This window comes from Cynara cardunculus (assembly GCF_001531365.2).
Source record: "Cynara cardunculus var. scolymus isolate 2C chromosome LG 1, CcrdV1, whole genome shotgun sequence".
Taxonomy (NCBI): domain Eukaryota; kingdom Viridiplantae; phylum Streptophyta; class Magnoliopsida; order Asterales; family Asteraceae; genus Cynara; species Cynara cardunculus.
In genome coordinates this window covers 27,324,794-27,334,093 of record NC_037528.1, presented here as the reverse complement: position 1 = coordinate 27,334,093, position 9,300 = coordinate 27,324,794, and the positions used below count along the sequence as shown (strand labels likewise).

Genomic DNA, 9,300 nt, shown 5'->3' with positions numbered 1-9,300 from the left:
ATGACAAACCCACCCGACCAACATCCGAACCTTAAAAAAGATAATGCAACAGCCCATATCTCTATGTAATTATTGAAGATTTCTCAAACCTCCTTGCATCACACAAGTGGTATTTCAAATTTGTCCATCATTGGGTCAAAGATCTAGCATTTAACACATACAAGTGATCGGCTTGTCCATGTTGAGTTAAAGTTTCAACTTAAGTGACCAAACCAAAATTTTAGCAAAAAGTGGTAACACCTAAATGTTATATTTTACCTCTTGGGTTCGGCTTACAACCACACCTATAGGGGGTTTAGCTAATGCTTAAATGAGAAGACATAATGGAAGAAAAAAAGTACTCAAAGTTAAATTTCATTAAATTGAAATTCGACGTTGTGGCCACAGTGGTGAATATAATAACTAAACAGAGAAAAAGAAATACAAGCTAAGCATTAAGATTCTACATTGTTGGAGTTAAAGGTGTCAAGCATTCTCCAATATGAATTGCCAAGCCCTTTGTATAAGAGAAGAAGAAAGAATGTGTGAAAATGACTTGAGATGCAATAAAGTGACATTTCGTAGCTTGTCTTCTTCCTCAACCCCACCAACAGAAACCAACCCACCTTTCACTACATCACCAACACCAAGCCTACCATTAACCCCATCACCAACCCCTCGCACCACATAACCTTTCATCACCCTACCCAATGAACCTGAACAAATAAACATCCAACCTTCTTCACCTCAACAACCTCAAGCCCAAACACAACCCGATGAACCTGAACCACCCCAACATGAGCCAACCCAAGAAACCATCCCATTGCCAACCGATACACAACCTCAAGCCCAAATACAACCCATAACCCAAACTCAACCCTCAACCGAACAAACAAAGGTGCATGCAGACATTCCCTCTTCATCAAGGCACCCCCCGCAGAGCTTAGTCGACGAAATCATCGCGAACATAGAGTCGCTAAGGAGACGTCCGGAGATGCCACCAAGGGAACCAGTAATGATGGAGAATATCCATCAGTACCTATACCATGATCGCGATGAAGGTTTGACTCTCAATCCTCCAATTCTATCGCCAGAATCCATGGACCTCCTACACCATAGGTTTGTTAGACAGACTACCCAACCACCATAGGCTGTTTTTCCAAACGATGGAATAAGGTTGGTAATGGACATAAAGATGAGGACCTTCGCTAATAGAGCTATAAAATATATCGAGTACACAGTGGAGAGATCCCATGGTCAGGTCAGTATCTTCAATGACAATGACTTGATCAATCTCAATCCCTATGACTTGATCGAGCTTTATGCATTCACAACTCAGCGACAGGATCAAGGCATAAGATTTGGGATGGCAAACAGAGCCATTATGAAGACGATGGAGACCTTGGTGAAGCATCGAGCCAAGAATGATTTTCAGATTGCTCTTCATTTAGGCATCAACAGACTCTCCTACACTCCACCTAATGAAGACTTCCCTGGCCTGTAGGAGAAGAGATCTGCTTCTGTCTTGACTCAACCCGAGCTTAGACTTGTCTTCAAGAATGAGTTCGGGGTAAAGAAATTTTTCAGACTAACTGAAGCATTCAAGTATTCAACCTCAACACTTGAATGGTTTCAGAAAGTTATCAGAGATAGACTGGGTAGAACTCATGTGCCGAGGGAAGATGGGAAACAACTTATTCATGAGATATCTACAATTATCAGTTATCGAAGACTGCTACTGCGCTTCTGGGAAATATCTCAAGGTAGATCATGAATAGAGTTTTAAATTTTTTTGCCTTAAATTGTAATTTCTTTGCTTCCAATATTGTAAGAATTCATCATCCAATGAAAATTTGGAAATTGATGATTTTCTTTAGATTAGTCTATGTTCTTCAATATTGTTCATAGATTAGTTTATGTTTGTTCTTTCATTACTTAGGGGGAGATTGTTAGACCCCATAATTCATAAATGTAAAATTAATGAAGAACAATATGTGATGAAGAACCAGAAGACCGATGAAGACGTTAATGCAGAATTGACTAAGTCTAGAGAACAACCAGAGGGTCGATGAATCGACCAGAGATGCGATGGAAAGAGCATCTTCATCACCCCTCTGGTCAACAACACTTAGAGTTTTTCTTCAGCAATTCAATCGGAGGCATGCGATGAAGATATGAAGATAAGGTTGAATTAACATCCCATGAAAGACAGCTGGAGATAACAAATCGACAGTTGGATTTTAAGTTTATCTTGATTTATAGTTTATCCATACTTTAGATAAACATTATCTTTCCTAGAAGATTGGCTAGATAGTTATCTTCTTATCACTAGTATAAATAGGTAGCTAGGCCTATTGTAGAATAAGACTCTTGGAGAGAGTTTTCACGCATTCTATTTTATGAAGTGAATCTTTAGTGCTCAAGTATATGCGTTGAATGTTCATCATTTGTTCTTGAGTATTCTTCAATTTATTCATCCACACTACTTATTTAGGTTATTCATAATCTATTTATTAGTGTTATTGAGAGATCTGGGATCAACAGTATGCATCGAGTTTTATCATATGAAATCAATTTCTCATACTTGTTTGTTCTTTGCACACCTAAAGAACGGAGTTAATGGAGATTTTTGGTAATTGATGCTAATAGAGTACTTAAAGTACATGTGATGTAATGTTTGGTCATGTTGATTCCATTTTGTGCTTAAGATCACCATTGCATGTTGCACTAAGCGAAAAGACTTTTAACTTTGTGTTCCTCAATGTATGAATAGATGTGGAGAGTCACCTAATTGATGTTTCCACGGGTGGTCATGACCATACATGTGCATTAAATATTGGGATTTTTATGCCAAATATTACAATGCTTATGTGTGACCATGTTTTGTGGATTCATCATAGGATTAAAAATACATCCATTGAATTCTTGTTGTCATATAATACATGTTGTGGGACAATTTCAAACCACTGAATTCTTGTTTTCATATAATACATGTCGTGAGACAATTTTAAACCTAGGCTTCCACCTAGGTTTGGGGTTCCCAGTTTTGCATAAAGGTTTGCATCATAAGACACATATTCATTCAACTTTCATTTTTAGGTGATACATGTCAGGGGACAATTCCAAACCTAGGATTCCACCTAGGTTTAGGGTCCTCAGTTTTACAAGCTTCCACCACATAACTCTATTCCACACACGTATTATATGTCTATTCCATCCTTTTGTGGTTTAGAGACAATCCAAACCTAGATTTCACCTAGGTTTGGGGTTGTCAAGTTCTTACAGCCAACCTAGGCCACGACCTAGGTTTGGGGTGCACTAATGTAGAGATCTCTTGTCATTCACTACACTCTATCTTCTTGACAAGAAATGGGAAGCGCCAAACCGACCACCACCATGTCTCAATGGCCCAAATATGACAAGATGTCCATGGTGGCTAAAGCTCGACTGAGGTTTGTCTAAATCACAATCTAGAGCAACATCATCCCATCATGGAGAATCGTGAGGCATACCCTAAGAAAGGCATCAAGCTAAGCCGGCCAACTCAATTGTCGTTGCTATAATTGCTCGGTTCAAATGGGAACATTTCATACGAATGACAAGAGATTATGACAAAGTGGTGGTTCGAGAATTTTATGTTTGCATGCACCAAGGCGTCTTCAATGATTTCTTTACAATAGTCGTGTATGGTCATCCAGTCCACATTGCAGTTGAGGCGATCAACGCTTATTTCCAACACCCACAACCCACACACCAGATATGCTATGTAGGATAGCAACCATTTCGGTCCAAGAGTAGAAACAACATTGTAATATAACTCGAAGATCGCCCAGGATCTTTGCCAAAACGGGGAACCACTTTGGAATTCATTACAAGGGATACAGAAAATCGAGCTACGCTATGATGTAGCGTTTTGGATGTTGTTCCTTAAAACATCGATCAAACCATCCAAATATTATACCTATTACCATTTAGCTGTATCCACCGTTTTATATTGCATCCAGTATGGCCTCCTTCTCAATATAAGCTACTTTATCCACCTAGAAATGGTGGATGCCAGAACCCCTTTGGACAAAGGGGGTGTTTCCTTTTCCTTGTATGATAACACATTTCTATGAATGTGCAGCTATACCTCTTCACCGGCTAGACCACCTACATTTTGACTTGGATCGGTAGGATTACGAGAATCAAATTTCCCCTGCGGCTAAGATGGAAGCCTTGCACCAATACGATTATGAAAGCGTGAGGTTGCTTGATGAAGCAAAGGCCATAGAACAGGCAGAGTTTCCATCTTCAGAGGATCATGATGAGGATTACGAGCCCAAGGGATTGCCCGGCTCCACATCCTAGGCAGCACCAATGAGGGTTAGGCAGGACATGCCTCCATGGGCGAATCTGAATCTACCAGACAATACAGAGGGTGGAGAGAAAGTCGATTGCACCCATGAATATGTAGCATATATCTGGATGTGTGTCAGGAAAATCGAGAGCCAAGTGTCTAGCCGAGCCTACAGTCAGGGATATTTGACTGGTGAGGAGAGATATTTGGCTCAACACCGCAAACAAGATGCTGACACATCATCACATTAGACAGGACCCTCCCAATGAGAGTTGGTTTTATTTTCTCTTTTGATTTGTACTTGATGTCTCCAAGTCTGTTATTTCACTACTGTCGGATGACTATACTAAACGAATGTATCTATGGTACTTAATATCTCATGAATCACCTTTTATGCTTTCCGTGTACAATAATTGGCATTTGATAAACCAAGCTTTCACATTGGGACAATGTGAAGGAAAGGTTTGGGGTGGCATTGATACGCACTAATTATTTAGTACTCAAACACTCTTTTCTTCTCTTTTAGATAGAACATTTTTCATTTATATCCCAATTTTGAGTCACTTTATTCCTTTATTTTTCACATCTTTGTTATGAAGCTAAGATAAATGATTTACCTGTTCTTGCTATATAGTGGGCTAATATGAACTTGTTCTGGATAGATTGAAGCTGTTTGATGCTACGGGACTACTGCCATATGACCTGGCTATGAAGAAAGGGAGGAGAGAGAACATGGAGCTTATTGACATGACAAGAGCTAACTTTTTGAATGGCATTTGTGTATTACCAGCTATATTATTTTAATTAGCTAGAAACTTGTTCGCTAAGTTTGATATAATTAGACTTTAACTATTTGTTTTAGTTGTACTTTTAGCTACTTTAACTCTAGATTAGTGTTAATTGTCTATTTTTCCCTCACTTCTATTTTAATATAAGTAGAGAGGTTGGGGTTAATGTTTTGATCATCCCTTTGCTAATCCATTATCTCACTACTTTTAGTAATTTCTCTCCCTAGAAATAGAAGTAAACTTTTGGTGAACTTCTCTTTCAAGATTTCTTTTTATTGTTCTTTATTTCTCGCTCTTTAATTTCTGTCATTTATTTATTACGCTTTCCACTCTTTAATTTCCTTTGTTTATTTATTACGCTTTCCACTCTTTACATTCCGCTATTTATATTCCGTCATTTACTTTTCATTGTTTATTTTTATGTCTTTATTTACCGCAATTTATATTTCTTGCAAATTTACTTTTCGTTATGAGTAGCTAAAAATCTTAGCTTGGGTGTAAGACGGAAATGGTGAGTTTGTAAATCAAATAAGGTAGACCCTTTTATGTAACAACAATGTTTTATTGTGTCATTTCAAGTTTTATAAAACCAATGACACTTCCTGAGAAGTTGATCACTGAAAAGTGTTAAAGTGCCATGGACTATAAGATGAGCCATTGATTGCACGTCAATTTGGATGATGTGGGAAGTAAATTTGAGAGAGTTGTTAACAAACAGATTTGTTATCCGTATTTTCTAAATTGTTAAATCTCGACAGGTTGATCACTTTGAAGTGTTAAAGTGGAATGAACTCAAAGATGAGCCATTCAGAACACATCAACTTGAATGATATAGGAATCCATTCGAGCGAGTGATTTTTAACAAAGAGATTTGTTTATCCGTATATTTTGAGGACACCATTTGTCACTTTCACTAGTCTGGATACCTCATAGAGATATGGGTTGAAAGATATAATATCAGTGCAATGGTGAAGTCCGAGAGGAATACTTTCAAAATAAATGGTGAAAATATTTCTTACTAATTGCATGTTGTAGCAATTTGTCAGCATGGTCTCATGTTGTAGCATTTTGACAGCATTGATTTATTGGAAAGAGTATTTACATCTCACCCTAAGTCTTACACCATGGATTTCTTGTATTCCATGTTATTACCTGTTAATTTTTAGTTGTGTTAACTCAAGATAAAATCAAAGTCTTCAAATTCGCCTTCTGAAATCATTTCCTTAATATTACTTTAACTGAAATTTTACTACAATCTCTATGGACGAATCCGGTACTTGTACCACTTTATTACTTGAAAGACGATATTGGGACTAATTGTATACTTGCTTTTGGTCCTAGTTGTTAAGTCTGTAGGTGTGTGAATACTGCACTGTCAAATTTTTGGTGTCGTTGTCGAGGATTGGCAAGCTAAAAGTTTTTTTCGAAAGTAACTTTAAAGATTTAATTTTTCTAACACCATTTGATCCACTTTTAAGAGGTGTATGCCACAGATACACCATGGGGATTTTCTCGAATTCGATCCAGATATTGAGAGAATATTCTGCCAAAATAGAAGGGCTCAAAGTGCATTTTCTGCTCTACTCCCTCCTAATATGGTTTCACCTCCCCCAATTGACAATGATGTACCAATTCAAAATCAACCACCAGCCTTTGATCAAATACCACAATTTCAGCCTTTTCTTCCAAATGCACCACTTTTTCAAAACCCACCAGGACATCTTTTTCAACAACGGCCACCAAATCATGAAGATGCACATAGTGATACGGAATCTGAAAATAATGACCATCCAAGAGCTTAAACTCCAAATATAATTAATCTTGCAAACTCTAAAAATGGAAGAATCATGGACTACGTTATTCCTGATTTTGAGCAATTGAATTCATGGATAGTTAGACCTCATATGACTGCCCTCCATTTTGAGCTTAAATCGATCATGTTACATATGTTTCAAACCAATGGACAATTTGCAGGATTACTATCGGAAGATCCTCACTCATATCTAAAATCTTTCAAGGAAATTACTGATGCCTTATTGATCCCGTGAGTGACTAACGATGCTCTAAGACTTACTTTGTTTCCATTTTCTTTACAGGATCGGAAAAGTCTTGGTTTAATTCATTACCACCATGTTTTGTATCATCATGGAGCAACATTACCAAAAAAATTTGCTAAAATATTTTCCACCCACCAGGAACACTAAGTCTAGAAATGAAATTTGTTTTTTTTAACAAATGGACAATGAAGTTGTTCCTGATGCATGAAAGAGGTTTAAAGAGCTGTTAAGGGAATTCCCTCACTATGACATTCCTTACTGCATTCAACTCGAGATATTCTACAATGGGTTAAGTCCCATGGCTAGACAGATGTTAGATGCAACTGAAGGAGGGGCCTTTACAGCTAGTACCTACAATGAAGGGTATAAAGTTCTTGAAAAGATTTCTGCAAACAATAGACATTGGGCTGATTCATGTGCCCAACCGCAAAAGAATACAACCGGAATTCATGATGTAGATGCATACACTACATCAACAGCATAACTCACTTCCATGACCAATATGCTTAAAAACCTAACTTTTGGCCAAGGAGTGCAGCCAACTGTTACTACACATGTTCCAGCAGTCCTCTCAGTGCAATGTGTTTGTTGTGGAGGGGAACATTCTTATGAACTTTGTCCTCATAATTCTGAATCTGTCAATTATGTTCATAATAGATTAATCTTTATTCCAACACATACAATGCCAGTTGGAGACAACACCCAAATTTTTCTTGGAACAGTCCAAGTTTAAATCCACCAATTCATAAGCAACAAGGAACCTCTAATTTTCAACCTCAACATCATGCAAGCAGCTCAAATTCTCAAAATCATCATCAGAATTTTCAAAATTGGCCATCCATCTCTTCAAAACAAACCACCTCCACAAGCTGAATCAATATCTTCTTTGGAAGCTATGATAAAAGGCTTGATGACCCAAAATCAATCTCTTTTTAATCAGCAAAGTGCCGCTATCAGAAATCTGGAAATTCAAATCAATCAACTTATGCTCAATCAGACCAATAAAGCGTTGTTAGTGAATGCCCAAAAACCAATCATATGATGATTGTAACTTTGAGTTTTGTTTCATGAAATTAATAAATATAAAGGCATTGCCTATTTTATTATGTCTATATTATATTCTGTGTTTTAATTACTCACAATAAATAACCTTAGAATAATGAAATTCTAAATGTCCCTAGTTAAATATTATTTCGGGTTTAAGGTTGAAGTAATATGATAATGACTAGCATATGTAGGGATTAATATAGAGATATCGAATATGCATATGGGTACAAAATGGAGATTTTGTGTATCGGACGTGACTCGTTATGAGAACACTTCATTGGATGTCATGTGAGTGCCATAAGTGTTTCTCATATGGCCAATGTACATGTAATTCTTTGACTTGAGAACATGGAGTTTGTTATGTGTCTGTAATGTATTTTGAAATTTATTCTAATCATTCTGTAACTAGGTGACAGAATGATAGTTGGGTATGTTATATATCACACTATAGAATTAGCATGTATCGAGATAGGAACCTAGTATGTTCTTAGTTCTTGGATTTAATATAATCGTTGGGTCTCTACTAATATGTACATTAGACAATTACACCATCACGTACCTTTTTCATATACATATATTTTCAATCTATTCTCCAACTCTATATAACTCCTTTATATATATGTTCAGCAACTGTGAACATATATATGTAAATTGAGAAAATTAATTGAATGCGATATACTTAAGATTTAAAAAGTATGAATAAGTTGTACCAAATGGTTGATGATGAAAAGAAATCATGAGTAGACTAGAGAAAACAACATATTCAATGTTAGGAGACTATTTTGATGTACCAAAGCATCAACCGACCAACCTGTACGGTTTGAGTTGGGCTGGGTTGCACTTTGGTTTGAGTTGGATTGAAAATTTTCAAACCGCAAACATTGGATTGGATTGTTCAAATGTCTTCAATTCGATTAACCCAACCCATGAGCACCCCTACCACATATAAATATAAGAACCACTCCGCTGAAATGGACACCAAATCAATTGCTTCCAATTTCTCTCAAAAGAATTCTTTGCTACCAAAACTATTATTTAAGTTTACTTACTACTTACGTATTAACCATATCTTGTACTAGCGATTGTTGTT

The 9,300-nt window shown here is 36.9% G+C and overlaps 1 non-coding gene across 1 annotated transcript; it reads right to left on the bottom strand.

Moving 5' to 3' along the window:
* Positions 1 to 7,308: 7,308 nt before the first annotated feature.
* Positions 7,309 to 7,415, bottom strand: LOC112503118. The gene has a single exon (XR_003067859.1). It is a non-coding gene; the product is annotated as a small nucleolar RNA R71 (small nucleolar RNA).
* Between the last annotated feature and the right edge of the window lie 1,885 nt (positions 7,416 to 9,300).